Source organism: Protopterus annectens, chromosome 2.part0 (assembly GCF_019279795.1).
Source record: "Protopterus annectens isolate FY-2018-M chromosome 2.part0, PAN1.0, whole genome shotgun sequence".
Lineage (NCBI taxonomy): Eukaryota > Metazoa > Chordata > Ceratodontiformes > Protopteridae > Protopterus > Protopterus annectens.
This window is the reverse complement of record NC_056728.1, coordinates 1,361,269,868-1,361,283,331: the sequence shown is the minus strand read 5'-3', so window position 1 is coordinate 1,361,283,331 and position 13,464 is coordinate 1,361,269,868.

Below are 13,464 nucleotides of genomic sequence, written 5' to 3'. Positions count from 1 at the left end.
TATATATATATATATAGACATATAGATATAGATACAAATATATAAAGTCCCCTGGATTCACTATCCTGGACTAGCTTAGTCCTGCACGGAAGCAGCCTTTTAGGAGCAGGATGGCAGCGCGCCATGCATATTAATGAAGGCACTCTGCCTGAGCTCCTAATCTTACATGGAGCATGTAAGAGTGCAGGGGGCATGTATGAGAGCAGAGCTCTCAAAATATACTTGCCCCAGCAATGAAGAATAGCAGACAAGGCATAAAAGAATGAGCGAGACCGCTCATAGGTGTACACATACCCCCAGCAACATCCCCCACGTGTACAAGAGCAATAGTTAAAACAAAAAATGTAAAGATTTTTTTTTTTTTATGAAACAGATTAAATTTAACTGTAGGTGCGCGGGTTTGCCCATCACTTAGCTACAGTTAATGCAGCTTAATTAGCAGAAGAGGATAAAAAGCAAGATATATGCAAGTGAAACAGTACAGCAATAGCGTAGTGAGCAGAACATTTGCCCTACGAGCAGTTATTCCTGGTTCAAGTCCCAATGCAGCACATTCCATTTTCCACATCAAATCACTTTATGACCAATATTTTTAGATGCATAACCTACTAAATAACATATATTTGTGAACTGGAGTACTGCAGTAAATGCAGATCTGAAGTGTCAGTGTCATAATGTTGCAAAGTCCACAGATAATCACAAGTGCCCCATACAGTACACAAATGGAAGGTAAAATGTGTAATGAATGTTAACTCCATACAGCTTCCAAATCCCCTACCTTCACAAGAACCATTAGACATTACTGTCTAAATTAGTGCAGTGGTAAGCGGGCGTAAGCACTAGTAAGTAAGTGTAAGCACTATTAAGCAGTAGTAAGCGGGAGTAAGCATATTTAAGCACTAGTAAGTGGGTTTAAGCCCGTTTGCACAGGGGTAAGCAATGCACACACAGGTTAAGCAATATTGAAGCTAACACTCTGTAAGCATATTTAACTGGAGGTTAGCATAGCTTACCCTCCTGTAAACTCACGCAAACCCGCTTACAAGTGCTTAAAAGTGCCTTAATCACTCTGTATGCAACAGCCACTGTTCTGGCCAGAAACAAAATAAACAACCTTTGCAGGTCTTGAACCCAGGACTCTGTACACTATAGTCACAGTAGTTAACCACTAAGCCATTACAGCAGTACACAAGAGTGAGGTATCACCAAACAAATCCTCACTACAGGAAAATCAAATGAACATGTGAAAGGAATCTATATACAGTCTTATATTGTATAACCTACTACATAACATAAATATGTGAACTGGGGTACTGCAGTAAGCCCAGATGTAAGATGTAATTGTAATAAAGTAGCATCAACAGAACAAAAAATTCACAGCAGCCATGGCTTAAAAATCCACTATTTATTTCCAGCAAATAATAGGATGCTATATGAACGTATTAGTGAGCATAAATATGCTTTGAGGAAGGCTGATTTAACAAATGCACTTGCTAAACATGTTTATGAGCTAGGGTTATCACATTACTTTAAGTTTAAAATAATTGAGACAGTTAAAATGGGTCCTAGAGGTGGTGACCTTGTTAATTTTACTGAAGAAATGGAACTGCACTGGATATGTAAATTTCTTTCTGATAGGAAACCAGGTTTAAATAACAAGGTTTCTTTAAAACCTGTTCTTAGATCCAGGGATTTGCATAGATGATTCCTGAAGTCTGCTGATTGGTTTGTTTGTATTTTAAATAATGAGCAGTTGTGATGTGTAAATTAGTCTGAAGAAGAACTGTGAGTTTGAAAGCGCTTACTGTCTGTTTGCTGGAAATAAATAGTGGATTTTTAAGCCGTGAAATTTTCATTCTGTTGATGTTATTTTATTACTTTGGGAAGTTCCAGCTTTGTCTTGTAAGGAGGTTATTTTTACATGTACAATTGTAATAAAATGTTGAAGTCCCCTAATAAACACAAAGACCCCATACAGTGTACGTACACATGAATCATGGATACCAGACACATATATAACATGTAATGAATAACAAAATCAATGCCAAAAAGCAAATATAATGCAAATTAAATATTAAGCAGTGCTAAGCATTGCAAACCCCAGCTTAATAGGTGTAAGCAATGTGTAGGCCAGCTAACTCAATTTGCCCATTGGTATACCCCTTTAAACAATGCCAACCTTAGGTAAGCAGGTTTTCCCATAGCTTAGACTTTTCAAAACTGTCCATTCATGACAAAGTGTGGGAAATCGGCCCTATTTAAATCAAACAGGTGGGATTACATCTCAAAACTGGTTTTAGCTTCCCCTTGCAGGCACTATGTCTGAAATGGTAGAGGGTGTGTGCTTTTGGGCACAGTGCTGGGGCATCCAGGAATCCAGAGTCATAGCAGGACTCCTTGTCAAAGACCATGAGCAGAGACTGCTGCAGAGCCAGTACTGGGGTTCCCAATATAAAGTGGAAGCCTGGGACCATCTCACCCATGGTCTCACCAGTGCCACTGGCATACCCCAAACTGGTGTGCAGGTCAAGCATTACTACACCAACCTGAAGTGGCAAAAGAGGGATCTCTTGGATCAGTGGATCCAAGAGGCTAGGAGGACAGGGGAGGTCCCAGCTGTTTGTAAGTATCAATCCACCACCTGTTTAATAACCGCCAGCTCATGTATATTATGGATAGGTATGGCTAAATATTCCTCGTATGTCCTTCACAGTGGCAAGTGAGCAGTCTGAGAACCAGGAGGTTCATGGATGTCGCTTGGAGAGGTTGCGATGCGAGGCAGGTTAATAATACTCTTGCATGTACTATCGTTGGAAATAAATCTAAAAGTATTAGTAAGTTAATTGCCTGTATAAAACCTGTATTGCTTAAGGCAAGTACTGCATACACCAGAGAATAAGGCAGGAAGAGTCTCATATAGGTTGTATGTAAATAAATGCATAATAGCCTGACAATAAAGGTCTAACTGCTGGACTGCATGTGTTTACTCTGGTATCATATGGTAATGTAGATTTGCAATCCCTTAATAGTACTGTTGCATTAAGCACTGTTACCCACACTGTGCAACATAAATAAAATGTGTAGGAATGTCTATATAACTGATGTAATCCCCAGAGGTTATTTAGTACAACTGAGAGAGACATAGATAGAAAACAGTGAAAAGGCAAACAACAAAATCCAAATAGCACACACAACTGAGAAATGAACTATTGTACTTTTAGCACACACAGCAATGGTTTGAATCCTGGGAGTGGTAGTAGGCTGCATACAGAATCATAACCCCCAACTGTACAGAATGTCCAGTAAATCGTCCCATATCTGCTGCCTGTCACCCTGTCCCCCTGGGAAATCAGTGGGATGATCCCAGACATTTAGGCAGCAAACAAGAAATACAAGTGATTGTCACACACCTGTAAGAACAAACCTGTCATTCTAGCAGCTCCCCAAACTGTTATGAGAGTAATACGCCAAGTATGTCCCATCTACACCCCCATGGTGTCAGGCTGTAACCACAGTGTGTACAGTAACAGAGTGAGATGTATGCGCATAATACTAATGTGGGATCTGGTAATTTGTGTGGCAACATTCAGGTAGTGCTAACAAACATTGGTTCCACAGGTCAGTCAGATATGAACACTGTGCCTAGAAATAAAAGATTGATGCCCTGCACTGGTACTGTTTACTCTGGCATTGTATGGCACTGTAAGTGTTGCAGTTGCTCTGAATAATAAGGTATTACTCATCACTGTCACCCACACTGTGCTACATTATATAACCATCTAGGAAATCCTGTATAAGAGTGTTTTAATACAAGGTCAGAATGTAAAACCACAGGAGAATTACAGACAGAAATCAGATAAGGGATATACAGCAATATCTATATAGCACACACAACTGTGAGAGACAGTGTTTTATTTTGAGCAGACACAGCCATGGTCGAAATCCTGGGAGTGGTAGTAGGCTGCATACAGAATCATCCCCCCAAATGTACAGATATGTCCAGGATGTCCAGTATATCAGCTCATATCTGCTGCCAGTCACCCTGTCCACCTGAGAAATCAGTGGGATGATCCCAGATGTTTAGGCAGCAAACAAGAAATACAACTGATTGCCATACATCTATAAGAACAAACCTGTCACTCTAGCAACTCCCCAAACTGTTATGTGAGTAATAAGCCAAGTATGTCCCATCTACACCCCCATGTTGTCAAGCTGTGACCAGAGTGTGTACAGTAACAGAGTGAGATGTATGTGCATAATACTAATGTGGAATCTGGTAATCTGTGTGGCAACATTTAGGTAGTGCTAACAAACATTGGTTCCACAGGTCCGTCAGATATGAACACTGCGCCTAGAAATAAAAGATTGATACCCTGTACTGGTACTGTTTACTCTGTTATTGTATGGCATTGTGAGTGTTACAGTTGCACTGAATAATAAGGTATCACCCCTCACTGTCACCCACACTGTGCTGCATTATATAACTGTCTAGGAAATCTTGTATAAGAGTGTTTTAAGTCACTCAAGGTTTAAGAGGGCAAGAGTCTAAATATGTCCCGGTTCACCTACATGTAGTCAAGACTTGGCCAGAGTCTTTGCAAAAAGAGATGGACATGTATGTGCATAACATCAACCTGGAATCTGGGAGTATGTGTAAAAAGAGTTAGTGTTAACAAACAATTCCTCCACAGGTATACCAGGTAAGAGGTGTATACTGGAGGTAAAACCAGTTCATGTATCTAGTTGTTGACAGCCATACCACTGTCCAAAGTAAGGCAATAGGGTAGTCTACTAATGCTTGTAAGGTACAGATAACAGCGCTGACTAGGAAAGTAATGTGAACTACAGGAATATACTAGTTGTTAATTGATATCTTTCTCCCCCCCCCCCCGACCATATCTGCAACAATAAACTAAATACCCAACACAATTGGTATGTGTTGACTTAACTGTAATGTTGGGACATATGTCCTATTGTATGATAATTATTTAAGTTTGTTTCTATGCATGTGCTATGCTGAAATACTCCCACATTGGTGGCATGGTGCCATCAATGTACCTGCATGCTGTTGTGATTACCACTGTGGTCCTATATGCATGTGTTCTATTTGCTATGCAACTGTTCCATATCTGGTGCCTGGATTAATGGGAATATCTATGCATGCTTTTATACCTAATCCTGGAATATGTTGACTATTTCTAACCCACATATGTTGATAAAATATAAACACCATAGCACGTATGGGAATGTGAGTCCCAGTGGACCCACGTGTCCCACCTCAGCTGACCCAATCCAGAACCTCTTCGTCCATTGGTCCTGCACCACCTTCAGGTGGAACCACCTCAGGGAATGTGGCTCGCCCCAGACAGGAACCTGTCACCCATCACCAGGTCCGGGTTGTGGTGCATAATGAGCTCAAACAGCAGTTTGGAGATCTGCTACGTCAGCTTGAGGGCCACACATCATGACTAGAGGGTCGGCCTGGCTCTCCGACTCAGCCCCCAATACAGCCACCTTCGGGACTCTGAAGGTGCAGTTGTGACTGCCCATGGGTGTGGACCTCAGTCCCACTGTTTCCACTAGGTGGCTCATGGGCTTCCGATTTTTCAACACCCCTCCCCATCAAGGTATTAACCCTCCACATGTGTCATATACCACCCCTGTATGCATCTTGTTTGTCTTGTCTGTTAACCTAACCAACCTACCTCCCCAAATATACCTACTATCCCTCCCCAACATCCCACTCACACCTGAAAAAAAGGGCAATCTGTACCCCCAAAAAAATCTCGCCCAATACATAGCTGTCCATTTGCACACATGTTCACTGGACACATGCAATCTTGTCTAATTAGCTTCACAACATATTACTGCTGTCCTCACCCCTCTCTCAGGGGTTTGAGTGTCCAACTCTACCTCCAAATGCAGTGTATATGCACAGCTGTTGCTGTAGAAGAAATGGGCAGCTATTGTCCTACCCTACACCCTCCTTCACATCCCTAGCTATTTTCCCTACTGTCTTTCCCTCTTTGTGCCCCTTTTACACCAGTTTCCTATCAACCATTGTTTTTCTTTTCTTTTAAAGAAATTAGCGCTGGGGTAAGTGGGAGTAAGCACTTTTAAGCAGCAGTAAGTGGGTTTAAGCCTGTTTGCGCGGGGGTAAGCAATGCCTATACAGGTTAAGCAATTGAGAAGCTAATTCAGTATAAGAAACTGTAACTGGAAGTTAGCAGTGTTTACCTCTGCACAAACCCATGCAAACCTGCTTAAAAGTGCCTTAATCACTCTGTATTCCATGTCCCTTGTTCTGCCCAGCAACAAATTAAACAGCCTCTGCAAGGCTCAAATGCAGGACCATGCACACCATTGCCAAAGAAACTTACCACTAAACTATGTCAGACATACATAGCCCTGATGTTTTCACAAACATATCATCCAGCAAAGTCATTCGGCAGTACAGGAAATGTATTTAAACATGTAGATGTATGCATGTGTTAATATATATTTACATCTAAATAGATATATACATATGTATATATGTAGATATATATATATATATATATATATATATATATATATATATATATATATATATATATAAATATACACACATATATATATTTATATAAATATATATATATATATATATATATATATATATATATATATATATTGATTCACTTCAGAACAATGAAAGCTCAGAACACCGAAACTCAAAGCACTAAAATCAAAACACTGAAATGTCAAAATTTTGAAAACTCAAAACACTAAAACTCAAAACACTTAAAACACATATCATACATATACTGAGTTTAAGTAACATAAATCATAGCACTTTCCACCAAGTGTAAGCAGGGGGGCAAACCCTCCTGCACCCCCATGTGGGGAGTGCGCCAACCACACCCCCTGCTACTTATATATATCAACTCCAAGATTGCACTTCAAGTGCCCCCCTGCTTACACTTGGTTGAAAATGCTATGATTTATATTGTTTAAACTCAGTATATGTATGATATGTGTTCCAGTGTTTTGAGTTTTCAGTGTTTTGAAGTTTCACTGTTTTGGTCTTCTATATTATGAAGTTTTCTCATTTTCAGTGTTTTGAGTTTTCAGTGTTTTGAAGTGAATATATATATATATATATATATATATATATATATATATATATATATATATATATATATATATATCTAAGCATAAATATATATCTATATATGTATATACAGACATATATCTATAGATATAAAAGAGAACATAATAAAAACATATATGACCACATGCACCGTTAATGGGGGTGAGGGGGCCCAAGCAACATACGTCTTGTACATACAGATATCACCCCCCCACAACCAAACATGTCTGCCCTGCAATACAGTACCAACTGTTGCAAATCCCATGCCCATGACCTGACACAACATGGGCGCAAGATGTTAACAGTACTCCATCCCACCTGTATGATGTCAGGCTGGTATCAGTAACATATCATGCAGTACAGTCTGGCTACCATAGGGAATGTACAATGTGGAAGCAATCAACATTCTTAAGATACATATACACAGACACATACATGCAGATACACACAGACACACACACACACACACACACACACACACACACACACACACACACACACACACACACACACACACATATATACATATATATATATATATATATATATATATATATATATATATATATATATATGTAACTACACATACACACACACAGATATGTATAGGAAGATACATATGTAGAGCGTGCACACAATACAGAACAGCCACTATGCCTACAGTTGCCACCTTACCAACTGGACACTGTATGACCCACCCATACAAATGACAATTGTTGCCTGCAACATATACCCACAGAGAGGTCAAAGGATATAACAGAACACACAGGTTTGCATACATGGGAAAGCTTTATTTGTGTACTATTACAGTTGTATATGCCATGTCTTATAGCTGTTTAGACTCTGAAATACATATAGACAGACTAATGCAACTGTAAAACAGATACATTAATACAGTATTCTGGAAAGGATTACATATGTTGCTGTCCAGGCCAAGGCCTTCAAGTAGTACAACAGTAAAAACAGACTGGGTCACTGGATAACAATCAATCAACAGTAAGTAATGCAGATGTATAGTCCAGCAGCCTCTATCTACACTCTGTACACATTCCCTAGGGAGTAAGTACCTCAGATGACATAATGGGATGTATCTGTTACATAATAAGGCATAACTGAAACCATCACAGTCACACTGACAAACAGAACAGTCTGTATGGCAGGAAGCAGTAGGCCTGCACTTACCCAAGGTGAATTGTATGGTAATGTACATCGAGATACCTTAAGGCAGCTTACCCCTGATACCCCCACATGTTGTAACAGCCTAGGTTAGTTATGGTGCATCCCCCCCATAGACTGACATACAGGGACATATACCACTGGTGAATACACTGGCCACTGGACTGCATAAGGGCACACATGTATTGTGCAGATGAAGCCCACACATATATGGACCCAACCCCACTATATGTGTGGGGGCCACAACAGCAGTGGAATGATGGCAGGAATGGCAGCATGACATACTCACAGGCCACTACATAACAACCCCTGACTGCATGTCATATGGACAAAGCCTGGTATGTAGGTGGAGGACAGAGGTGGAACACAGGCCCATATGTGAAATAGTGTTGTCATACACTAAGCAAGTTGCTGGTGTTACAGGATAGTCTGCAACATACCCTTAGTCAGGAATATGAAGTCAGAAACACAAATGGATGTAGCCATGTACTGATAGCACTCAACACACACACACAGCCAGTGGTATATCTGATACAAGACCTGTGTGGTGGACAGGCAAAACATAACATGCACACCTCTGGCCATCAAGTGGATAGGCCCACAGTTGAGAGCTATGCAGTCACACTACAGTCCGTGTTAAACTAGTATGTACACACAGACCTTGTAACTCTGGTGCTATGCAATGCATACAACAACAGTACTCAAACTCTCTTTTTGTAGTTCTGGAACCTCATACAAATAAGTAGTTGGCCTGAGTGTGCAAGTCTTCTTGTAAGAGGTATTGCTACCTGCTGTCTGTAATATTGCTGCCCACACACAGGAAGGATGCCCACCATACAGGAAAGGTGAAGGGACCATGCCCATATGTTGTAGGGATTTATAGTAGTGGGTTGCCATGTCAGTGGTAATTGGAAGTACTACACTGCTGGCTGCATGCAGGTAGCAATTGGAGGACACTGATTGGTGCAGAGGCCATCACCTGGTCATGTGCATCACCCGCAAAAGCCAGGCTACAATCTATTCCAGGCAGCTCAATCCATTTACTGGAAAGAGAGAGAGAGAGAGAGACTCAGATGCAGATGCAGAGAAATAAAGTAAATGAGACTAATAACCAGAAACATACAACTCCTGAACCGCAACAACAACAGTAAATACAACAAAGGAAGCAGGAGGAGTGAAAAAAAATAAAACTGCTACAGGGATACTATCCACAACAGACCTCATCCCCACAACAGGTATGTGAAGAATATATGCATGTAATTGACTGTAGTCCCTGGTCTATAATACTGGGGTAGATGATGTTGGATGGCATACATATGCCAACAGGTGTTGCTGTTGTAATGATCTAAAGCTGAACAACTGCTATGACCATTAGATTCTGTCCCTGTGGGTAGTGGACCATACCCGTCAACTGTGTAGAGTAGCACCGACTGACAAGATGTATGCCAATATAGTGTGTGGTGTGCAATGGAAGGAATGTATATTACTGTGGCCAATAGCTGGTGGTGGAAGTAATGCCATAATGATGGGCATGCGGGTTCCACAGCCCTCCACTTGCAAAACACTCAAGTTAACCTATATTCTAGCATGCTGAAATGCCATAGGTGTGTAATAGGGTTACCTGCAATCTGGCCCTACATTTACCCCCCTAATGTTAGGCTGTGTCCATATGTGGCACCCGTCTGTGTTGTAGCAAGGCAGAACAGTGCAGCTGTGCAGGAAGGAGTCTTGAGATTGTGGACCTGATGTCGGAATGCACCCCATATATAGGTATGTATATGTGTACATATATATATATATATATATATATATATATATATATATATATATATATATATATATATATATATATATATATATATATATATATAAATATATAATATATATATTTATATATATATATATATATATATATATATGGGTCTACTACTGTTGAATGAAAACTCACTTGACTGAAAATGAAATTACTAAGACCACTTCACTGAAAGCTCACTTCACTAAAAACTAATTTCATTGAAAGTCATAAATTACCTTTTCCCCACTGTAGTGCGACCTTGGAGTTAGTATATAAAGTAAGGGGAGTGAGGGGGGCAGAGCGTAGCACCCACATATTATAAACATTTTAAACTATACACAGTGATACTTACAAGTGCAATAAATAACTGTTTCCAAAAGATAACATATAACCCAGATATGTGGGGGGGGCGACCCCCAAACCCCCCTTCCTTTATATACTAACTCCAGGGTCGCACTACAGTGGGGAAAAGGCCATGTATGACTTTCAATGAAATGAGTTTCAGTCAAGTGAGTTTTCAGTCAAGTGAGCTTTCAATGAAGTGGCCCTAGTAATTTCATTTTCAATCAAATGAGCTTTCAATCAACTGTAGTAGGCCCACATACACACACCTATATATATATATATATATATATATATATATATATATATATATATATATATATATATATATATGTATATCATATATATCTACACATATATAGATATATATCTATATGCACATGTCTACATATATACAAACACACACACATATATGTATGTAAATACATGTCCGCTATATTACCACCACAGTGCTGCATGCTGTATGCGAGGGAACAGCACACATAGCAATACACATAGATATAGACAGCTGACAGTGTGTGCAACATGGACGGGTATGTCACATGTGAACCCCTTGTTGGGACCACATTGTTCTTGTCTGTGAATTAGGGAATGGGAATATGGGGAGGTATGGCAGGTATAGGTGTGGAGGTGGTCTGGGATGATAGATATAGAGAACAGTCTACAGGGATGGTATATGACACGTGTTGGGTAAACACCCTGGATGGTGTGCGTGGTCTGCGATGTGGAAGGCCCATGGGCCCCAATATGGACACAATGGGAACAAGTCTCCCACCCACTGCTACTCACAGCAGCAGTCCATGTTCTGAAGGTGCCTGGCCTTGAGGCTGAGCTGGAGGAGCATGTGGACCCTGTGAATGTGTACTAGGTGCCTCACGGTGATGTAGCACATCCCACATGTGTCTGTGGAGCCCACTATGGAACAGACCCTGGACCTGACTTCAGTAGACAGGATCATGTCTGTGTGTGCCGCCGGGGAGGGGACAACCTCCCCTAAGGCAGTTTCACCTGACGGTAGTGCTGGACCAGTACATGAGGAGGCCCCAGGGCGGGTCCCACATGTGATGTGGCCTGGTAACATGGGCAAATGAGTTTTCAGAGGTGGTTCTGCTGACAAATATTGCCTAAACATGCTATTGTGTCACTGTTATAGAACATATGTGGGTAGCAATAGTCTACACAATCCCGGAACATGTCCAATAGCATACATAGATATTCCCAATAAAACAGAATGTCAGAGGTGGAGTAATCACATAGTAAGCACACCATAGGCATATATGGAACCATAGTGCTCCTGACAATGGCATGCAGGTGAATAGTCTGTAACAGGCCAGCAATGATGGTGTCCACACAGGGAATATGGCTACAAACACATAGCACAGAGTGTGGTACAATACAATATCTGTCTCACTGGTAGATAAGCTGTAGCTATACCTATTGAGTTGTTGTCACTGATATGGTGTGGGGGTGACAGAGATGTGTACTAAGAACTGTGGTAACGTTGCTGTACGAGTTGCTCAGACCTGTTTCCGTCTTTATGTCTTTCAGGCAAGATTTCACATGGACAGCTCCCATCTTATTCAGCTGCTGAAAATGCAATAGTGCTAACCTATCTAATCCAGCACAACCCTGTCCTGTTTAGTCAGGCCGCCTATGAGCAAGAGGAGGGGACCACCCTGTGGAATGACCTAGTCTACAGGATCAATGATGTCGGACTCCACAACCGCAGTTAAGAACAGGTCCGGCATCATTGTTCTGACCTGCTTCGCAATGCCTGCTGGTATGCTGCTGCAGTCCGGGGGATCACCTCGCAACAGGGGGGAGGCTATGCCATCCATCCCTGACATGTGTTGAGGAGCTCCTCACCAGCATCGTGGCACCTGCCCGTCCGCACAGCTAACAACTGCAGGACACCATTGTGGAGCTGGGTATTACCCACACACTGGCTGAGGAGTGTGCAGGTAAGGCCACAGGGCACATTACTAGACAACTGTTGCTTATGCATATGCACCTGTACAGGTAGATCATGCATATCTGACATGTCATATATATAGTTTTTTGCTGCATAGTAGTAATAAACAGATCTGCATATGTGGTAGTATTGTGGACATGTACTGTTAATGCACTGTAATGCTGCACCCACCCTGTAGCAATACCAGAGGTGTGGCCATTGACTTTGCATCTCTCAATCTCTTATGTAGGTCCCTCCGGTATACCACCAAGGCAGCAGCCTGTAGCTGGTGAGTGTGGTCTATGTTGGTGCTTGCCAATACACTGGGCATGTAATGGCTATGGTATATTCCATGCACACATCTAACACACCTACCCAAAATGCATGCTGTACATGTCCACGTATTGTTGCTGTTAAATGCACGGCATCACAGTGGTGACCATGATGGGGTATTGGAAGGGTATGTCAGACACCTGCAAGATACCTAACATCCTGTCATTGTGGAATGTGTCCACAGGGATTAACAATGTTGGGAGACATGGCCTAGAGTAGGGACATGTGTGAAACATCACTTGTATACAGTGTAACAACAGTGTATATACCAGTAGTACAATGGCAACTGTTATAGATTTACATTATGGCATATTGTATTACTGTGGTCTACATTATTAGCTGGGACTAGGCTGTAACATGTGGTGTTCAGTGTATGGGGCACTGCAAACTGACACACATGTGTAGGCCTTACTTGTCAAGCATCTTCAAAAAGGCTGAAGTTGAGGAGGGGGTGTCATCATGACACACCAGTGCACTGCAGCAGGGATCCTAAGGATGCTAAGAAGGCTGTATCTGCACACAGTCAGGTTCAGGAACTGTGGCAGATGTAACCCTACCCCCACAACAATAACGACTGCAGTGTGTGAACACCAAGGGATGTGCACAAGTAGATCTTGCAATCATGCAGATTTGGGGGACATGTGTAGGATAGACTGAACATACACTGGCAAATGCAGATGACCCATGCTAGTATACCCCTGCCAGGAGTAGTGACTGCTGTAGCACATGTAACAATAG